Raw genomic sequence first — 23,351 nt, 5'->3', positions numbered from 1 at the left:
TGTTATTAAGACCCTGGGTAAGAAGAAATTAGTGACCATGAATAACCGAATGACAATCTTAGGAATAGATCCAAAGTTTGGACTGTCCATTCTTAGGTCAAATTCCAAAATTTTAGTAGTGAATTGATTTTAATAAGTTATAGGATCAAAATTTTAATTTAATTTAAAAAAAATTTTAATAAAATTATTGTAAAGCTGACAAATGTGATATTTGTGACCTCTTTTCTAGATCCTGATTAATCGTGTAATTACTCACTTGAGTCAAATCTTTGAATCAAACTGAATTGAACTTGAAAAACAGAATGGATAATTATAACTTGGATGAATTGATGGACCTGGCAGAGGCATATGTAGCACCGATAGTAGATGCGTCCTATCGTCGGCTGATGCATCGAGACTTCGCTCTGGAGGACCCAGAGGTAGTCATGTTGCTGGCCGCCTGAATAAACATCTTGGGGTATGATAACCGGGGGGACCGCCCCACGGAAGTCTTATTGATGGCAGCAAATGGAGAAAGAGGAGTACTAGACCGCCCGAACATGAGGGTAATGAGGTGGAGAAACGGGGCTCTCTCATGAAGTGACTTGGCGAAAGAGCCTGGATTGGGAAGTTTGAGGACCTACCAACCAGGTGAGATGCCTCTGCCCACTAAGCCTAGGCTTGGATTGAGGAGGATGCATCAGGAAATGAACAGCGAGGCTGCCTCGCCTAGTTCACAACTGAGAGCAGCTGTGCCACCAAAGAGTGCGAGAGTAGAGGAAGAGTTTCAGACGAACGAAACCAAGCAAGATCTTAACGGAACGATAGAAGAACTGGAGAAGACCAGAAGGGAGCTGGACGAAATGACCAAAACCATGCTCAGTACAGAAGAAGATAGAGACATGTGGAAGAGAATGTTTGAGGATTGCAACAAGAAACAGAGTGAAGAAATAGAGCGATTGAGGCGAGGTGACAAAGAGCGATCGGAGCGGCTGGCGTTGACGACAGCCGTGGAAAAAGTGATACCTACAAGGATTATTCTTCGTGGGCAGACCCCGATGGAACTTTTGACGCCTCGAGAGTTGAGTCAAACGACGGAGACGCGACTCCCAGCTACAACTGGTCGAGTGACAATCCCGGACCCGAGTGGCATCCTAGGTGACCCAGTCCTGGAGCAAACAGTGAGAAAGTTGATAGAAACTGCTGAACGATTGGTCGCTAATAGGAAGTCGCCAGGTTCCTGCAGCTTGGGACATCACATTTGATACTGGGTGACAGCTTGGTGAGAGTGCTCCAGAATTTGAGGACCTCCTGGATCACCACGGTGATGTCTTTTGGAGGTGCAACGATAGCCCAGCTATTTCGGATGGTGGAGCTGATGAACGCAGGGAGGATCCCTAACATATGAATCCTTATAGGGAAGAACAACGTATCAAGAGGCTCAGATGAGGAAGAGGCACGGTGGGAGTCAATGATGATGTGCCTATTTACTAATCTCTGGCAGAAATTCAACTGCGCGGTACTGACCGTCTGCACCGAACCCATAAGCATAAAAACGTTGACAGCGACAGTGAGAAGACATAATGTCTAGTTCACAACTGAGAGGTTCTGTCCGTTGTGAACTACATTGCGACTGACTAAAGTACAAAACACACACTGAAATTATTCTTATTTTTCTTCATTTTGTTTTTAAATCTATAATATTTAACCTTGATTGGGTAGTGAGAACACTACCTTTTAAATAATTTGATTTCTTCATACTGTACTAGCTTCACATCTTACAACGAATAATCGATTATTGTGAATAAATTGTATAGACGCTGTACTGTGATAACATACAAGGATTCGTGGTCAGTATTTATTAGAAACTTTTGGAAATTTTTGTGTTTTTTTATTGTAATCAGTAGTCATACTAAAAAGAAACTAGCAATCGAATTGAGAGTATAGGCAGTAAAAAGTTATAAATTGAAAATGAGTCTAGGCAAACCAAGGATACCTAACCTAAACGATTGCTCCAGAAAATCCATACCAGAGAAACAGAGAAAAGAGCAATCAACGACCCTTTTGTGGAAAGGATCACACGAACCCGGACCGACAAAGGGAAGATAGTTTCAGGCAGAATGGTTGGAACCAGGAGTCAAAATTCCTCAGGAGGACAAAAGGCAATGTTAGAAGTAGAGGTCCATCCGGACCCGGCAATGGATGAGAACCAGGAGAGACATGGACCGGAGGGGAGAGGAAGCAGAAGATTGGCGAGTGAATCTACTCCGGTAGAACAAGATCAAGATTTTGCCGCTTTCACCGGGATCCTGGACCGAGAAGAGATGTCGGAACTGTCCGACATCTCTACCAAAAATGTGGCAACTACAAGATTACCCACAGGCAACACCATGATGGTTGGCGTGATGGAGAAACCGGCAACCTCCTCATCATTTTCAGAAAGAGTGAGGAACACTTTGGAACCTTCTTTCCATTTACCATGGGAACGGGTATAAGCGATGAAGCTGAAATTCAGGAAGAAGAAGAGGTTGATGACGAGCAAGATGACTTTGAATCTCAAGTCAGCCTCAATAGTTCGACTCAGGAGAATGACGCATACACCGATAGAGATAGAGAGACTGGCACCATGGACCAATTTGGTGTAGTGGTGACACTAAGCAAGACCAGAAACGGATTAGGTCAGTCAGGAGACTTTGTGAACATGAAGAACTCGGAAATGCGTACTAGGGAGAATAGAAACACAGGGCTAAGCAACGCACCGGCGGATCCAGAGGTGGATAATGAAAAGATGTCGAGGCAGGTAATCAAAGCCCGAATCTCGACCGGCACCAGGCTACCTGGGATTGACAGGGTGACACCACCACTTGTGACGCCATTAGTGGATAACGGAGCATCAATTGAAGAAGTCTGACCAACAAGCCTTAAATAGCAATGCATATTATATTTTAAGTTTTAACTTCCTGGTCATACCTTGAATTGAATTTGATTAACATCCCGATTCATTTTCAGAAGGAGTGATGGAAAGGGTTAATCCATCTTCGATGGAGATGATGATTTTTATCTATTGAACAAAAACAATAGTAATGTAATAAATATTTGTAGCCCTAATTAAGTTAATTTGAGCGTTCTTGTCGAAGCCGGAAAGCAGTAACGTTCTTTGTCGACCCGATGTTATGAAAACCATCAAAAAGACTGGCTTTGACAGAAACGAAGAAAAGCATGTAGAGTTTTAAATTTTTTTAGACACTAGCCAGTCGTTTTACAACTTAGCTTTGTTTTTCGTCGATGTGTACTGAACAGGCCTTTGGAAACCTTCCTTGTGAGGTTATCTAGAACCAATGAACGTAGTGAAAAGTCCAGAAGGGTTTTTAAGAAACCATGATGCTATAAAGACGAATCTGATGGATGTATTCATACCTGGATAGAGGTGATGAAACTGCACTTTGAAGAAGAGGACTTGTCAGAAAGGCAAGAATGCAGTGCTTTTACCAGCAACTTGGAAAGGACAGTCCTAGACAGCGTGATGGCCAAAAAGCAACACCAGCGGGACACTGCTGAGAAAATCTTTGAAATCTTGTTAAATCGTTTTGGCTCAGGGGTGCAAGAACACCAAGCAATAATGCGCTTCGAGAAACGGAGGCAACGTGAAGATGAGACGATAGACAAGTTTCTAGACAATTTGGAGTTGCTAAGAAAGCGTAGCCAACCAGATGAGTCAAACAGAAGGTTGAACCTGGCAGTAGCCTCAAAATTCATCGATGATGTAAAGAATGATGAGCTTCGAACAATGTTAGCGACACATTACACACCACTCTCAACCGATGCGTCAACACCAGAGGAGTTGAGACTCAAGTCAAAATAAAATCCTTTGCTGAAGCCTCTGTCGAGATCTGGATATTAAAAGAACAATTATGGCAATTTTAACAACGGACCAGCAAACCAAGGAAACAATTGGTAAAAACCAAGGGAAGACATGGACAAGAGACGATCATGTGCAAATTGCAGTTCGACGGACCATCATGTGTCAGCATGCCCAACTTACAAACAGGGCATGAAAGCAATAGGCTTTAGCCTCGAGGATGAAGATGCGTCATAGGTCGACCATGAGGATTTCATGAGGGGAGTCCTTGCGAATTTTGCCTGAGGTGTTTCTTTTGTAACTTGGAGGGTGAATTTAAATCGGATTGTCCACAATTCTGGGATGCTGGAGCAGACATCAAGCATCCAAGGCATGAGGAAGCTTTATTGGGTGTGAAAGCCAGCAAGGCTCGCCTGTTGACACAAGCGACGGGAGGGGGCGCAGAAAAGAAAAACCGCAAAAGCTGGCAACGAAGAAAATGCAGGCGGTAACGGAAGAGATATGTGAACTGGGACCGGTGACTGCGGCGGATGACTTCAAGATCGACTATAGGGCAGCCGAGAGGGATGTTCTAAACATAGTACAGCCGGAATTGGTAACGAAGGAGATCGAACAAAAGGTGAAGCTCGAATTGGAAAATGAGAAAATACAGGAAGGGCTGAACGCTTTCGAGGCATGAGAAGTCGAAGAAACATAAGCACCAAGCAGTTTGAGCATGAAACTAAATGTGATCTTCGGGCAGACGTTTGGAACGGTGCCACTGGGAAGTAAAATACAAGCGATAATCACGGTAGCGGGACTCCAGGTAATCAGAAATCTGAGTTAACCATCAGAATTCACTTTGATGCATTTGGATACATATGCAGATTATCTGAGATAGGTGGAGCCACGCACTGAATCAAGAGCTGTGCGAGCGCTATTAACAATCGGTGGCCCTCGAATAAAGAAACTTCACGGGCGCTACGTGGAAGTTTATGGACCGTATCAAGTGATGCTGAACGTGGATGGGATCAGTATCTACACTAGGATCCACGTGACGGCAGACGGTGACCAAAAAGGGCAAATCTATTTGGTGAAGAAGAACTTAAAGTCCGTAGGATAGGCCACGACACCATGATGGAGCAAGACACGGTTCACATTGGATACGAAGCAGATGTGACTGCACATGTGCTCGACAACAATGAGAAGAAAATCGGAGTCACAGGGCTTCTGGACACAGGAGCGGTAGTGAGCGTGATGCCGATGAAAACTTGGGAAAGTTGGGCTTCACGAGGGAAGATCTCATTCCGACGAATCTCCGACTGGCTGCAGCCAATCGAGGAGCGATTTATGTAGACGGAAGAACACCAATAACGGTCGTCCACATGGGAGGACGGGATCCTTGGATGAGCTTCCTGGTGGTAGAGAATTTGGATTATTCCGATCAGTTTATCTTTGGGCAGAGATTTTTTTCAGGAATTTTGACGTGATGATTGACTTGAACAACGGTCTAATAAGGATTAGAAACCCGGACCGGAAGTATGTTAAGAAACTAAAAAATAAATTAATAACAGATGAAAACCAGGTACCAATCTTTTTAGAAAGAAAGGTAAAATTACAGCCGAGACAGGCTGTGGTAGGAACTTCCAGAAAAAAGAATTTGAATTCGTTAAGTGATACTAAACAGGTTTGTTAGTTACCGAACCCAAATAGTCAAAGTTCAGTGATTTTGAGCCGGAGCGTCTCGGTAACTCGAAACGGACCTTGTGTCAGTGTGTTTTTGAACACACTGGACACCACGGTTTCAATCCAGCGTGGACAGAAACTTGGTTATGCTTTGCCGATGAGGACCGACTATGAAGAGACACAAAACTTGAAGAGATATGACAGAAAGAACTGCCCTTATCAGGCCAATAAAAAACATTTTTAAAAATAATTAATGAATATAAATCTATTCATAAACAGTTTTCAATGAAATCCGAAACGGACGACGGCTTATCGAGCTGCTCGAATTTTCTGGAACTAGAATCTGACAAACCGGTTTTGCCAGAAATAGAACACTTAAAAGGGAATATAGGCGAGGGAGACTTTGAATCATTGCGGGCGGTTTTAAATTGGATCGCGGATGTGTTTTCAAAACATAAGGCGGATATCGGTTGTTGTAACTTCGTCGAACTCGAAATTGAACTAAAGGAAGGCGCCCTTCCCCATAGGGAAGGCGCAAGACGAATGGCGCCACATAAACTGGAAATAGTTGCTCGAATACAACATGATATAACCCTCGAAATCGCCGTGGGCTTGCGGGGTAGTCATGGCAAAAAAGAAAGGTGGCCAGCTTAGGTTTTGTTGTGACTTTCGCTATTTGAACGCGGTGACAACAAAAGATGCGTACCCGATACCGCGAATAGACAAGAGCCTCTCTAAACTTGATGACGCAAGTTCTTCACGACACTGGACTTGGGTTCTGCCTTCTGGCAGGTCCTTCTGCGGAAGAAGGGAAGAGAGAAGACCGGATTCGCATGTGAATTGGGGTTGTAGCGGTGGAAGAGGATGCCGTTCGGCTTGTGCAAGGCAACGGTGGCTTTTCAAAGACTGATTGCCCAGGCTTTGATCATAGTGACGAAGAAGTACGGGAACCTTGTGATGTGTTACGTGGATGACGTGGTCATAGCAACACCCATCTGAAAAGAGCAGGCTTGAAATGCAAACCGTCGAAATGTGAAATCCTCAGGGATTCAATCAAGTATCTAGGAAGAATGGTGGACAGGCATGGCGTGATGCCGGACCCGGAAGCAGTAGAGGCTGTGTTGACATGGACGGCTCCCAAAACGGACACACAACTCATGAGCTTCTTATGTTTTGCCAATTATTACCGTGAGTTCATAAAAGGATATGCAGACAAGGTGTACACCATGCATAAGCTGATGCGCAACAAAGGAAAGAAGTTCGAATGGAGCGAAGAAGCTCAAGCTGCCCTCGAGAACATAAAACGGTAACTGTGCGAAGCGCCAAAGCTAGACATGCCTACAGAGAAGGGCATGTATGTTCTTGACACAGACGCATCAGTAGTAGCCATCTGAGGAATACTGCATCAGGAGCAGGAATGGAATGGGAGAACAGTTCTCCGTCCCATTGCATATGACAGTAACATGTTAAGTGACACTGAGATGAAATAATGTGCACCGAAAGCAGAAATGTTTGCAGTAGTCACACTCGTGGAAAAGTACCGCGCATACTTGGGGAGCGCTCCCTTTAAGTCACGCGTGGACAACAGAGCGTTATCTTGGTATCTGAAGACATACTCGATGGATCAGAGTTATATTGGTAGATGGATAGTAAGGTTAGATGGCTACCACATGATAATCGAGCACACGATGCGTGACAAACACCAGAATGCTGACAACCTCAGCAAGAAGACCGAGTTCTATGAAAGATTGGAACAGAAGCAAGCCAATCAGGCAGAAATCAAGGAAGGGTTCTCGTTTCTATACAAAGAAACTTACGAGGCGCTTCCCTTGACGAGATTGTTGGACAAGTCTGGACATCCCATTCCAGGGCATCCTGAGTTACTTGTAGAGAAAGCAGCCGAGATAAAGATTCCATCCAAGAAAGACCCGGTGCCCTTAGATCTGTTGCTGCGCTCAAACCTGGTTCAGCAGGATTTCTCTCGCATGAACATAAACAGCCTCTCATTATTGGATAAAACGGTGCAGGTCACACGGTGAGTGATGCGGATGCTGGGTGGATTGTTAGAGAGAGAACGGACTAAAGATGACCCCGAGTGGGCAGAAGCTATGGCATCACTGACAGTCATTGAGAAGGTGAAGATCATGCCGTCAAGACGACAACACAAAAAAATTAGAGGGATTGTAGGACAAGAGTTCAGCAACTAAGATCCTCAATACCCCAAGAAAAATAAACAAGTACTTCATACAAACGGAAAGAACAGAGAAACGACACGACACACAAAAGAAAACCGTTATTTTTGAAGACCAGCAGAAGGAAGGTGAGGAAGTTTATAGAAGCCTGGAGCCGGGGAGACGAATGGTGAAGAGAGAAGGCGAGTTCAGGATCAAAACCCGGGACAAGAAAATTTGTCCGGGGAGTCTGATCTAGAAGAGAAACTTCCTGATGAGGAACAGGACCTGGAGGATAAACTTTTGTCCGGGGAGATCAGATGGATGAACAGAACGCACAGAACTGATCCGGAGGAGGGAACGCGCGCCATCGCAGACTCTTCAATAGATGACAATTCGCGGATTTCAGGAAATGACACCTACTCAGAAAGGAACTCGAGCTCAGAATCGGAACTGTCAGAGCTAGCGATCCACACACTACTAGTGGAGACTCGAGCAAGAGATCTGGACAAGGAGTTATATCAAGACCCTGAAAGTGATCGCTATCTCATACCAGGTGAAAGAGTCTTTGACAACGCAGCAGATGATCTGGAAACAATAGCGGTATCGAAACATTCAATAAGTTTGTTCCCACAAAAAGTGGTAGTTAGGATTGATCTTTCTTCAACCGTTCAAACAAAAACACAGCCGTTGGCGAAGATTTTGGGCGTTAAGATGGAAGAATAAACGCATCAGCCCAATGAGCTGAATAGTCAGATGAGGGTCATGAAGAGGTACTTGAAGGCAAGGTACAGACTCTCGGACCTACTAAGAGCGCAGAGAAATGACCGCATGTCGAGCAACCTGAAAATGTGGATCGAAAAAGGAGCTCCGGACAAAGGCGACCTGGAGGAAGACAGTTACCGTATTCTGAGACAGTACATTATGCAGAAAGAGGGAAGGTTATATCTGAAAAGGGACAGAATTGTGGCTTGTAAGAGAAGAGAAGAAGACAAGGTCCTGTACAAATGTAAAGCAATAGTGTAGCCGCAACTCTATCAGACAGAACTTCTATTCAGGTCACATGATCCGATGCGCCATCAGGGCATCGACAAGTCATACCAGAGGATCCTGAAGCGCTTTGAGTGGCCTGGAATGAAAAAGGCATGCGAGAAGTGGGTAATAGCATGTCTGTCATGCCAACAGGTCAAGGATCCAAGGAAATTGCGATTTCCCTTGCAGTCGATCGAGACATCTGAAATTAACGAGGTGGTGCATATTGATGACCAAAAGACATGCATGACAGACAGTGGTTTAAATCAAGTCTTATTCGTGATAGATCACTTCACGAAGTATGCAGAGGCCGTGCCCTGCATAACTGCCTCAGCAGAAGAGACGTGCGATCACCTAATCAATACGTGGATAGCGAGACATGGTTTCCGATGACGTTTCAATCGGATAACGGAACAGCTTTCGTGGGAGAACTTACGAAAGAGCTAATGAGACGTTCACAGGTGGCTCAAGCTCACTCCACGACATACCATCCCCAGACGAATGGCTTAGTGGAAAGGCAAAATCGAACGTTATTATCGATGCTGAGGGTATTTTGTTCCAGGTACATGACCGATTGGGACAGATATCTTCCACAGGTGATGGGAGCCTACAACAGCACGCAACTGTGATTAGACGTCAACAGGAACTAAACGACTTGTGTAGACGGAACACTCAGCAGGCACAGGCAAGGCAGAGGAAAAGTTTCGATAGAAAAGCAGCTGGTGCAAAAACTTACTCAGTAGGAGACTACGTATGGGTATTTCAGAACGTTATACCACCAAAAGGAACGAAAAAGCTCCTAAAAAAGTGGAGGGGACCCTTCATGATAACGGAAGTGCACCAGGAGGGACGCTTTTATAGAGTGAGTACTGGTCGAGCCGCTCACTACGAGTACATTAAGCCACACAACCCATCGACAAAAAACTGACGTGTACCTGCAGACATGGAAGAGGGGGATTATTTGATGATGGACCCTGCTTGTGAGGTCAACGAGGAAGGCACCAGGGAAAAGAACGATGGAAATGAGGTCATAGAGGAAGGAACAACTCCACCACTGGACCTGGATCCCCTCGAGGTGATTGAAGCAGATGAAGAAACCTTACCCTAGGCGGAGGAAGACTGGCAAGACCCCGAGCAAACGGAGGTCACCAAGAATTTGGAACCAGATCTCCTGTTTACGATACAGACTCGACAGAGTGACAGGACAAGACTCACGAATAAATATAATCCTTACGGAGATGACTTCGTAGTGGACAGGGTAGATCTGAAGAAGATAGTGGAAGAAGTGGTGGGTCTAGAAGGAAGAACCGTGTCGCAAGACATCGACATAGTTGACGACCACGATGAGGAATGGATCGAGGACCGGTCGAAACCCGAGGTAGAATTCGACGACGAGCAACAGCAATCCTACGAACAAAAGTTGACAAATCTGCGTGTCTTTGAATGGCTGAACGAAATGACGTCGGACCCAATGGAGACCAATGTCATGATTCAAGATGTAGAACGTGAAAGCATGAAATACATAAAAACCGAAAGGGATGATCCTTCCTGGGCTGCCCAGGAAGGGAAATTACTCATTCCCGCTTCCAACCTCAATTTAAAATCCGGTATGCGATCGACGGGGACGTCGATGGATATTTTTGTCCAAGGTGTGGGGTAGGAATTACCCACACTGAAAAATTATTGATAAAAAAATTAAGAATTGCAAGAGAGACAGGTGATCTAGTTGCAGAATCAGGCAAAGACCCTAAGAAACCGGACATAGAAGAGTAGTTGAGTCATATTTTAACTTACCAAATGAATACTCAAGTAGCATAATATTGACAGATAGCGATTAAATGTTCTTAAATAGAACATGTGCGATAGCGTTCACAGCAGACTTGAGTTTTAAGACAGCGTTAGCAGCAGATTTTAAAAGAGAATATAAAAACATACAATCCCTTTGGAAGCAAAGACCAGGAATAGGAGGCGTAGCAGCTTTGCCTCCGGCGGCGTCACAGATACCGGTAAATTACTTATACTCCTTGGTGACGAGGGTGACGGAGAAGCGGCACGTGGACGCGGAAAACCTAGTCTTGTCTTTGACGAGATTGAGAGAGTTCCTTGTGGTAAGGGAAGTAAAGGAGCTCTCGCTTCCAGTGTACGATCCGAACAGAGGACGACTGCATCCACGGGAGCTGTATGCACTGATACATGTAATCTTTTCTCATACTAATATACAAGTATACTTACATTGCAATTTTATTTAAGTATAGGCTGAGTTTAGGTTGCATGCAGGGAGGCGTCATACTAAATATGTGTTGTGTGTCATATGTTTGTTATGTTATGTTATGTGTTATGTTATTAATACCCTGGGTAAGAAGGAATTAGTGGCCATGAATAACCGAATGACAATCTTAGGAATAGATCCAAAGTTTGGACTGTCCATTCTTAGGTCGAATTCCAAAATTCTAGCAACGAATTGATTTTAATAAGTTATAGGATCAAAATTTTAAATAAATTTTAAATTAATTTTAAATAAAATTACTGTAAAACTGACAAATGAGATATTCGTGACCTCTTTTCTAGATCCTGATTGATCGTTTAATTATTCACTTGATATCAATTCATCAAACCAATAATAGAATCGAATCTGAAAGAACATGGACAACTTCAACTTGAACGAATTAATGGACCTGGCAGAGGCAAATGTGGGACCGATAGTAGATGCGATCTATCGTCGGCTGATGCATCGAGACTTCGCTCTGCAGGACCCAGAGATAGTCATGTTGCTGGCCGCCTTAATAAACATCTTGGGGTATGATAACCGTGGGGACCGCACCACGGAAGTCTTATTGATGGCAGCAAATGGAGAAAGAGGAGTACTAGACCGCCCGAATATGAGGGTAATGAGGTGGAGAAACGGGGCTCTCTCAGGAAGTGACTTGGCGAACGAGCCTGGATTGGGAAGTTTGAGGACCTACCAACCAGGTGAGATGCCTCTGCCCACTAAGCCTAGGCTTGGATTGAGGAGGATGCATCAGGAAATGAACAGCGAGGCTGCCTCACCTTGTTCACAACTGAGAGCAGCTGTGCCACCAAAGAGTGCGAGAGTAGAGGAAGAGGTTCAGACGAACGAAACCATGCAAGATCTTAACGGAACGATAGAAGAACTGGAGAAGATCAGAAGGGAGCTGGACGAAATGACCAAAACCATGCTCAGTACAGAAGAAGATAGAGACACGTGGAAGAGAATGTTTGAGGATTGCAACAAGAAACAGAGTGAAGAAATAGAGCGCTTGAGGCGAGGTGACAAAGAGCGATCGGAGCGGCTGGCGTTGACGACAGCCGTGGAAAAAGTGATACCTACAAGGATTATTCCTCGTGGGCAGACCCCGATGGAACGTTTGACGCCTCGAGAGTTGAGTCAAACGACGGAGACTCGACTCCCAGCTACAACTGGTCGAGTGACAATCCCGGACCCGAGTGACATCCTAGGTGACCCAGTCCTGGAGCAAACAGTGAGAAAGTTGATAGAAACAGCTGAACGATTGGTCGCTAATAGGAAGGAGCCAGGTTTCGGGTTGACTGCACCCTTTGGAACAATCGATGACACGCGCAGAGTACAACTCTCCCAAGAGTTGATGACAAGAAGGGGAGTTAGTGATACAACGTTACCGACAAAGAGCTCTAAGGTCCCAGACAGAAAGATACGAGAAATGCCGATGAAGAAAGTGTCCCGAGTGATTGACGTGCAGAAGAACAACCAGTTGAAGTATAGCTTCACAGGAGTTCCGGACACTGATTTGAAAGCCTGCTTCAATCGATCGACTTGGAGCCCAGCAGTAAACCTGCAGCTTGGGACATCACATTTGATACTGGGTGACAGCTTGGTGAGAGTGCTCCAGAATTTGAAGAGCTCCTGGATCACTACGGTGATGGCTTTTGGAGGTGCAACGATAGCCCAGCTATTTCGGATGGTGGAGCTGATGAACGCAGGGAGGATCGCTAACATATGAATCCTTTTAGGGACGAACAATGTATCAAGAGGCTCAGATGAGGAAGAGGCACGATGGGAGTCAATGATGATGTGCCTATTTACTACTCTCTGGCAGAAATTCAACTGCGCGGTACTGACTGTCTGCACCGAGCCCATGAGCATAAAAACGTTGAAAGCGACAATGAGAAGACATAATGAAGGAGTCATCAGGTGGAACAACATCCTGAGAAACCTTGCGAGTCGGAATGCTGGAGGGATGATCCTTATGGACATCGACCACGAGCTTAGAGCTATGGATCAGGCCAGACTAACCACCGATGGGTCCACTTTGATAGCATTGAAGGACAAGCCTGGTTGAACCGAGTCTTCCAGGAGCGACTGGATGAAATGGAAGTCGAGCTCTTTGACACGGGAGTGCTGAAGAAGGAAAAAACCACGAATGAACCGGCAATTTCAACCTTTGTGCCCCCAAACTTAGAAACACGTTTGGGAACGGTCCCAGCCGTGACGACCTACAGGCCGCAAAGCTCTAATGAGCAAGGGCAAAGGACAGATGTACAAGATCGATTGGGGGAAGCGCCAATGAGAAGAACCATCCATACTAGACGAAGACTAGGACCTGTCAATCCGACCGCAGAGACGACCAGCACCTCAAGATCAGAGACAAGATCAGTAACGACGAGTACCAGTCGAGAGGAGCGACGTCCAAACAGGAGCTCTTTGATGTGGTCGAGGCCCATACCTTCTCCCTAGCATATGTACAAACAGGATCTGATGAAATTGAACCTTCAGACGGTGAGCTTTGCAGCAGATGCCATGAGGATGTTGAATGGAGCGAGATTGTCTGGCAACGGGCTGTACTCAATAACAGGCGTGGACTGGTTGATAGCCGCTGGCATAAACTTCAGCTCTACAACCGCCTTGAGATTTGCCGACTTAGAGGGACTGCCCTCAATCAATACAATGGGTCCAGTGAAAGCAAGACCTTTGCAAGATGTGAAGCTAAATCACGATGAAGGAAAACGTGAAGAAAGACCCGGAAGATTCTTGACGACGAGGGCACCAATAGGACAACATGTATAGATGTTAAGGCAGATAAAAGCTCCCCCAGGTCAAGTAAAAGAAAGAGCGTACCCGAAACAAGTGAATCAAGAAGGTGATGTTCAGAGATACGGTGACTTGAAGGCGATCAAGAAAGATGAGACCATCTTTGCTGCGTATGACAAAGCAGAAATGAGGAAGGCAAAGATTATGATAGTCGCGAGCACACTTCGTATTGACCTCCAAGTCTCTGTTTTGGCCTGATGTTAAAATGTTGGCAGCGGTCGACCTGGACCTAATGCAGTCTGTCTCGATGGCAATCGGGGTACAACGACAGACAGAAATACACCCAATCACAATCGTATTTGCTGGCATGAACGACCATCTACACAGTAGGGGTTTCCTGAACAGACTCAGAGAGCCTACGACAGCCGAACGACCGCTGTATGGCCAGCTATAAAGCATATCCCCGAGTCAATGGGTGAAGTAGTAGACACCCTGAAAGAAGGTGCCTTCAACAAAATAACACCGGGAGCCGTGTTTGCGCTGTCTCCGGGATATGCACATATCCCGGATGGACTGAAGTTCGTATATGCGATAGTGGCTTTGCTTTCGGAAAGAAATATGATGTGATCATATCTGCTCCAAATCGCGGAAAAGAGATGGAGAATCCGAAGCCACTCAGGGCTGAATTGCCTGCTGTGTTTTCTGACATCTCGAATGCGATGCGAGGATTTAAGAACCATTCACTACACATCTTAGTGTTAGATGAAGTGCTGGGGTTGGAACTGTCCAACTTCAGTGGACAACTCAAACTAAAGCCAGGAATTGACGATGACCATCGAGTAATCGTAGCGATGTCAAATTATTTATGGTTTCGAGGGATGGAAGTAAAGGAGGAAGGAGAGAGAGAAGGAAAAAATCCAAGGAAGCCAGAGCTCACTTGGAAGCGATGGTTTTGAGAACGAAACCAGAGGCTAACCAGTGGCTGCACTTGACCCCTCGAGTAGTATTATTGGGCGCGGATGTTTTCGAGCGAGGCCCAGTGATGATTAGGAAAATCCATGTCTACCTAGTGAAGGAGGTAAACCTGGCCGAAAATGCTGAAGAGAAGTCAGCCGAGTTCATAAACAGAGTGTCCCAAGTTACCCTGGAAGCTTTCTGGACACAGAAGGTGAAGGGACAAGAAGGCTTTGACCGGACTGACAGCATGCTGGAAGAGTTAGGAGCCGGATGGACCATGTCCTTCTTGACGAAAATTTACCCCTCGCTTTCTCGATATCTGATAAAAACAATTCATCCAAGCAGTCGTAGAAGTATTGATCCTTGAATTACTAGCCATGTTCGTGACGTTTGGAGCAGATAACTTTGTGAAAGGATCAGTGATACTGCTCACCAAAGGAGTGCAGAATTTGCGATTAGATGGACTTCTAATGTTGATCGCGATAACGCATAGAAACTTGGGAGAATTGATGAATTTGACACGCTACCCGGAGCAGATGAGAGAGATCGTGAGAAAATTCGACGTGAAGCGATCTACGGACTCCTGGAACAAGATAAAAGATTTGCGATATACTCTTATTCAGTAACTCCTGAAGCAGAATCGCTTTGGAAGCGGGGAGGATGAAATGATTCAGAGGGAGGATGACGTGCGACGTCATGTTGGGGCATGCCCCTGCTAATCGATCTGAGCTTAGCTATGAGGACCGATCGCTTAGCATTGATCAGAGCAGCCACGGTGTTCGTGACGGTCATATATGGACCTGCAGTCACGTTTGCGTTCCCTGATGTTAAGGTGGAAGCATACAGGAGGTCGGTGCTGCACGTGAACCTCATATCAGCAGTGGACGAGAGTGCGCTGAATTGGTGTGAGCAGCATGTACTGCGAGAGCTCATGAGCAAAAACCTATTGTTTGCAAAGATATCGGAGCCAGAGATGACGGTTATTAACTTTGACGATCACTTCCGTGATTGTATGGGAGAAGTGGACAGAGGACATATTAAAGTATTCCCTAAACTCTGGAATCTAAGACCCTACGACACAACAAACGGTGTGGTCTCAAGAATTTCTCGACTGGCTGCAGCGTACCATAAGGTGAGACAAGACACGAAAGGTTGATTACAAGAAACTGCCGGAGGAAATCCCTGAATTCCCTCTGATAAGAAGGATATTGCTCGGAGCATTCTCCGCAGTGCAAACTCCTAGGTTGAGAGCCTTTGAGACTAATGAAAGGAGGATGGCGATATATCTCAAAAACGATGGACCCATTTTTTGTGGGCAGAAATGCCGCAGTGCTGCAGTATACGCAGGTTGCTTACACGAATGAAGCAACGAGAACGCGAATGAGCAATGCAGCGATTCAGAAGCCTGGGAGGTTTGACGAGGAATGGGCGAAAATGGATCTAGCGCCTATGATGATGAGAGGCAAGGCTGAATTACCAGAAGCCTCCCTGATCTTAACGAGTGTAAAACCAGAGTTAACGGTAAGAGCAACGCTACGGACTAGAACCATGCTCTCACCCTTTGGCTATGAAGAGATCAAAGTAGTTCATAGAGAGGAGGAAGATCAGTCAGCTGGCAGACTAGTTGTACCGAAATTTCCTGATGGGGCAAGAGGTGAAGAGCAATGGCCCTCGAATTAAGGAAAGAACCCAGGACGAGCAACAGGATCCCGATCAAGCTGAGAAAGAAGGCGATAAGGCTTCGACAGGAGGGATATCCAGCCTAGACTTCAATTTCCTCAGCGATATTGATACCTATCACGGAGACGTCGGAAGCGACGACTGAGCCAGCAGACGAGGGTACTTCCAAGCTGGAACCCCCGTCGGCCTTTATGGGAACGAACCGGAACTTGCCGGAGAGCGGCTCTCCGAGCAATTCTAAAAATACCAAACAGAAAATCTTGATGGAATCATCAAAGAGAAGAAAAATAGAAGACGCTGCCAGAGTAACTTTCTTGGGAACATTGCCCGAAGAGGAGTGGGAGGTGCATCATAGAGACCATGAAAATAGGACAGGATGCAGAATAGACAGAGTGGTGATTGGTGAGAAATGGTGATTGACAGGATTAATGAAATGAAGATGAAACTGGACAACAAGGTGACATTGAGGAAAGCGGGAAAGACAAAGGTGGGTTCCGAAATCTCGATGAGAGCTGTCAACTTAGCGAAAAGAAAGCGCGTCGAAGAAGCTATGGACTTGGGACAGGGTGATGATCGATTACCTGGCACAGACAGGATGTTGACTGACGTAGCGATGGTGCCACCCATTCTCATGGCAGGAATTAAATCAATCGGTTACAAAACCAAGAGGAGTGACCGCACTCTGACTGGAGTGACGTTAGAAATGGATATACTCAGCCAATGTGGAGAGAGTACCCCTAAAGACTTCAAACCGTCTCCCATTAATCACGGAATGGGAAGCGTCGTAGGACAGCTAGTCCCAGTGGAATATAACCGACTGACAGTGTCGGAAACTGTATCGATTGATGAACCCGCCGCTGGATACATGGAGATGTTAGAGTACAGAAGTTCGGCCAGAGGACATCTGATGGCACTGCAATACGAAAGTGCCATGTGAGGTTATTTAGTGACGATGATGCAAGGCACCGACCTGAAGCAGAAGGCATACGGGACTCTGGTATCGTCTGAAATGCACGCGGAAACGATCTAGCAGTTGGTGAGCCTTCCATGGTGAGCGGTAGTCTTAAGATACTTCGAAGAAGAAATGAGAACCATGCCGAAGATGCACGCTCTGATAGCAATACCTTATGTGAGAACAGAGCTACAACTGAGGTTCGCTTGGTGCATGATTGGACTGACTCGCGGCGAATATGATTCGGAAGAAAGAAAAAGATTGAAGGGAGAAAAAATGTTCGGGTATGAGATATCTGATAACCCAAGAAGGAGCAGCAGTAGCGTGCGCGAAGCGGAGAGAAGCTATCTGTTTCATTCGGTTTTTGATTGAACAAATTTCAGTGCCAGCATTGAACACTTGTGTCAAGATACTAAGAGAAGGCGATGAACGAGCGAAAAACTTGCTCTTGCTAGCCTTTTTGGACATACACCAGAGCAAACCAATGCGAGTGAATATGAAAGAACCCGTGGAACTAGAACCAAGGAAGAAAATAGACGATATAAGGAGAGTCTCAAACAAGGAGCTGAGGTTCACTAAGGAATCTATGAGAGCACTGCCGAAATCCAGTGAATACTGTGGACCGATCAGGAAGAAATCATACAGTTACGTATCGGGAATGATAGGGATGGCGTACAACCCTTTCCTAAATGGAGACATACGGAATGATGGGCAGCAGCTATGGCATCACTGACAGTCAGCGAGAAGGTGAAGATCACGCCGTCAAGACGAGAACACAAAAAAATGAGAGGGATTGTAGGACAATAGTTCAGCAATTAGTATCCTCAATACCCCAAGAAAAATAAACAAGTACTTCATACAAACGGAAAGAACAGGAAACGACACACAAAAGAAAACCGTTATCTTTGAAGACCAGCAGAAGGAAGGTGAGGAAGTTAATCGAAGCCTGGAGCAAGGAAATTTGTCCGGGGAGACGAACGGTGAAGAGAGAAGGCGAGTTCAGGATCAAAACCCGGGACAAGAAAGTTTGTCCGGGGAGTCTGATCTAGAAGAGAAAATTCCTGATGAGGAACAGGACCTGGAGGATAAAATTTTGTCCCGGGAGCTCAGATGGATGAACAGAACGCACAGAACTGATCCAGAGGAGGGAACATGCGCCATCACAGACTCTTCAATAGAAGAAAATTCCCGGAATCCAGGAACTGACACCTACTCAGACAGGAACTCGAGCTCAGAATCGGAACTGTCAGAGCTAGCGATCCACACACTACTAGTGAAGAATCGAGCAAGAGATCTGGACAGGGAGTTCAGATCCGGGGAGACGAACGGTGAAGAGAGAAGGCGAGTTCAGGATCAAAACCCGGGACAAGAAAGTTTGTCCGGGGAGTCTGAGAAGGCAGTGCTCCCCGGACAGCAGTGCTCTCATGCTCTCATGCTTTCGGCATGAGAGCACTGCCGAAATCCAGTGAATACTGTGGATCGATCAGGAAGAAATCATACAGTTACGTATCGGGAATGATAGGGATGGCGTACAACCCTTTCCTAAATGGAGACATACGGAATGATGGGCAGCAGCTATGGCATCACTGACAGTCAGCGAGAAGGTGAAGATCACGCCGTCAAGACGAGAACACAAAAAAATGAGAGGGATTGTAGGACAATAGTTCAGCAATTAGTATCCTCAATACCCCAAGAAAAATAAACAAGTACTTCATACAAACGGAAAGAACAGGAAACGACACACAAAAGAAAACCGTTATCTTTGAAGACAGCAGAAGGAAGGTGAGGAAGTTAATCGAAGCCTGGAGCAAGGAAATTTGTCCGGGGAGACGAACGGCGAAGAGAGAAGGCGAGTTCAGGATCAAAACCCGGGACAAGAAAGTTTGTCCGGGGAGTCTGATCTAGAAGAGAAAGTTCCTGATGAGGAACAGGACCTGGAGGATAAAATTTTGTCCCGGGAGTTCAGATGGATGAACAGAACGCACAGAACTGATCCAGAGGAGGGAACATGCGCCATCGCAGACTCTTCAATAGAAGACAATTCCCGGAATCCAGGAACTGACACCTACTCAGACAGGAACTCGAGCTCAGAATCGGAACTGTCAGAGCTAGCGATCCACACACTACTAGTGAAGAATTGAGCAAGAGATCTGGACAGGGAGGTATATCAAGACCCTGAAAGTGATCGCTGCCTGATACCAGGTGAAAGAGTCTTTGACAACGCAGCAGATGATCTGGAAACAATAGCGGTATCGAAACGTTCGATAAGTTTGTTGCCACAAAAAGTGGTAGTTAGGACTGATCTTTCTTCAACCATTCAAACAAAAAACACAGCCGTTGGCGAAGATTTTGGGCGTTAAGATGGAAGAAGAAACGCATCAGCCCAATGAGCTGAATAGTCAGATGAGGGTCATGAAGAGGTACTTGAAGGCAAGGTACAGACTCTCGGACCTACTAAGAGCGCAGAGAAATGACCGCATGTCGAGCAACCTGAAAATGTGGATCGAAAAAGGAGCTCCGGACAAAGGCGACCTGGAGGAAGACAGTTACCGTATTCTGAGACAGTACTTTATGCAGAAAGAGGGAAGGTTATATCTGAAAAGGGACAGAATTGTGGATTGTAAGAGAAGAGAACTTTTGCTAGCACTTTTAGACATACACCAGAGCAAACCAATGCGAGTAAATATGAAAGAACCCGTGGAACTAGAACCAATGAAGAAAATAGACGAAATAAGGTGCTGAGGTTCACTAAGGAATCTATGAGAGCACTGCCGAAATCCAGTGAATACTGTGGACCGATCAGGAAGAAATCTTACAGTTACTTATCTGGAATGATAGGGATGGCGTACAACCCTTTCCTAAATGAAGACATACGCGATTGCTTATTTGATTACGAGCAAGCAGTCTTGTTAAGATTCTGGACGTCAAAAATTGCAACGATAAGAAGCGCTGCTAATCAGCAGACCAAGCTGGGACTAGTCTTGGAGGAAAAGTTGACTGCACCTTCAGTGCCAAAATCTGACACACGAGTGGAGTTTGGATTGGGATTCTCGGACGAACTGCTGAGAACGAGCTTAATGGTGATATGGGAACTGATGAAACCATCATGGTGTCCTAGTCCCAAGGCTGATTCGATGTTATGTGCGACACAAGACGTGCAGAGGGAACTGAAATCAGACTGTAACTTGCTTGACCTGAACATCATCTATAATCTGATGTTGACAGCCTCTAAGAGCAACGGAGAAGACAAAGTAGAGTTGCCTGGCTGGGGATCAGAGGACTAGGTCAAAACTTGTAGCTGTCTGGCAGAAGTCTGTGGACTGGAAGGTCACATCCTTGGAGGTCTGGATTGCGTGAAGACCCTGGAGAAACAACACAAACAATTGATGATATTGTTTGGAAACATTGTGATGAAGGCGAGAACGAAATCGGAACTGATTGCAGATTGCCATGGGGGAACCGAGTTGAATCTGGTGACTGCTATAGGGTTCTACAGCATGTTTGGTTCTTTAGAGTCACTATTGAATCTAGAACAAAAGCATGAGATGGTCACGGCCATCAGTGTAGAAGTGTTTCCAGGAGTTTTGCAGACTAAACCAAAGTATATAGGAAAGTGGCGGGAAGCGATCGAGGCGGAAATGAACATCCGGCACAGTGAAATTTATTGCAGACCATCGGGAGCGCGATATTTGGTGGGATCGACATTAGCTCCAATGTGCAAGAGCAGATACCTAGTGCATTTCTTAGCGGTGGATGTGAAAAGTACGAGAACGATCGTGGATCAAGCCTTCTCAGTGCCAAAATGCGTAAGACTAGCGAGAATGTCAGAGTTACTGCGCAAAATGTTCCCAGCAGTTCCGGAGAGAACCAAAGAAGAATTAGAATCGATACTGGGAAAGAAATTCATGGGATACGCTAGTGGGAACTTCAGTGACTTTGAGAGAAAAAAGCAGAAAGGATCAACAGTCACGGATTACAATACAGTAGAGGAGAATGATGAAGTCCACCGAGTGATGATGGAAGTGGAACCACTACTAAAAGCTTTGGAAAAACGTAACTGGAGGTGCATCATGTCAACACATGATGAGTTCCCCTGCCATTGCTTGCTACAAACATGGTGGTACCCCGGGCGTAGTAACCTGGTGTTGATCTGGGACTGTAGAGAGCTGCTCTCCATGGGCTTGCCAGATTCATCACAGCCCATAACGATAGTGATAGTAGGAATTATGATGGCGATACGATGGCTGGTAGCTCATGCAAAAGAGAACAATAGACAGGAGGCGCCGACAAGAGAACAATTACAGGATTTGGGTTGTCTAAAAGATTTAGATCTTTTTGAGACAATGTGCAAGATCTTGAACATTCCGATGGAAGTGAGAAAAATATGGACCAGAAGACAACTGATGCCATGGTTCAGAGTCAACATGACTGCATGATTTTACGAATATGCCAAGAAGCATATGTCGAAGCACAGCAGAGTGTACAGTGCGTATCAGCTGGACATTGGAGCAGGAGCTTTTAAGCGAGCTTTTGTAACTCATCGGAATACAGTAACGACCGCGGTGAAGAGAACTTCTGGGACAACTGAATGTGATGGAAGGGAGAAGGAAGAGATTTTGAAGGAAGACTTGGAAAGAAAGGTGACGTTGTGCCTCCACAACAGCTTCTGCCGAAACAGAGATTCTAACGTTGATCCTCTACCTTGTTGTCAACAAAGAGTGGAAGAGCAGAAGTGTCGGAAGACTGCTTCCAACAGCGTCAGAATAGCTACCGACGTGTTGCAAGACACAGATACTGAAAGTGCAGAGTCAATGTCGCAGGAAGAGGAGATGAAACATTGACAAATGGTCGAAAAACAAGATGCAAAAAGAAAGACAATTAGAGTACTTTAGAAGTTTCAGAACTTCCAAACGATGAATAAAGGAGGAAACAAAGAAGCGACGAAAGAGCAGATGTTAAAACTGAGAAATGTTTTATTTGTGGCAAAAAACTTAAATGAGAAACAAAGCAGCCAAAATGCAATTGAAACTGAAAAGAAAACATTTATTTGAGTTTTGAAGATTAAAGTATTTTTTGCATTTATAAATTTGCAATTTAATTTTAGTTAGTGGATTTAGAGACACTTACTATTTATTTAGAAAGGCTTGAGTGAAGAGTATAAAAAAATAATCCAGCCTGCGTGATTGTTTTTAATCAACTAAGACGACTGATCACTTTGTGGTGACATGAAAGGCTTGGTTGATCTCTTGAAGAGGGAGATTATTTCATTGTTCCTTCTAACCACAGTGTTCCTTAATTTTAATTTTTAGGACCAATAACAACTAAAGTTCCGAAGGGAAAAAGCATAGTAGGATAATTTTAGCTTGTTGGTTGGCAGGACTGCCCTAAGAGAAAAAGTTTTAAATCAGGGCATTGGCATTGGAAGTCTGATAAAATGTTCTATCGTAAGCCATATCCTCGAAAGTGCAGGTTAGTGAAAGAATTTGAAAGGCTATAATAGTGTGTTATGATGCCATTTATATTCTTCAGTGAGTTAATATGAGGTGAACAAAAGTGATTTCGTGCCTTTTATAAATTCTGTTCGATGGCACTGTACCATTTTGATGAAAATTGCGAGACTCAATAAGGACATTGACCGGGCTGTCCGGGGAGTATGTGACATTCGAATAGGATGTACGAAAATGCAGTTTCGCATTCGAATTTTTATTGACCAGAAAAAGAACGGTTAACCTGGAAGATTGATGGTCTTAACAGATTAGCGGCGTTATTTAAACGAAGACAAATCGTGAAGGTAAAAAGGACGGTCGTTAGTTTTTAAAAAATTCAAATTGTGACGTCACATTTCTGAGAAATGCTGAAAAGGCCAATTTGAACAAGAAAACAGAAGAAAACAGAACAACAATAGTTGCGATGAAAACAACTACGCAAAAATAACGACATATAGAAGTTATAACTGGAAGTTGTCAGAAACGAGTTGTAAGGATTGTGCCGCTACATTCGCTACCGAGTAATTCACACAAACGAGGAAGG

At 45.0% G+C, this 23,351-nt stretch overlaps 1 protein-coding gene across 1 annotated transcript in view; it reads left to right on the top strand.

Moving 5' to 3' along the window:
• The window catches only part of LOC134846098 (uncharacterized), a 464,945-nt gene that overhangs the window by 174,798 nt on the left and 266,796 nt on the right, over window positions 1–23,351 (top strand). The gene's annotated exons all lie outside the window — the stretch shown is intronic.

The sequence above is a fragment of the Symsagittifera roscoffensis genome, chromosome 5 (assembly GCF_963678635.1).
Source record: "Symsagittifera roscoffensis chromosome 5, txSymRosc1.1, whole genome shotgun sequence".
NCBI lineage: Eukaryota > Metazoa > Xenacoelomorpha > Acoela > Convolutidae > Symsagittifera > Symsagittifera roscoffensis.
The sequence above is the reverse complement of the archived record's forward strand: the minus strand, read 5'-3'. Positions and strand labels throughout refer to the sequence as shown.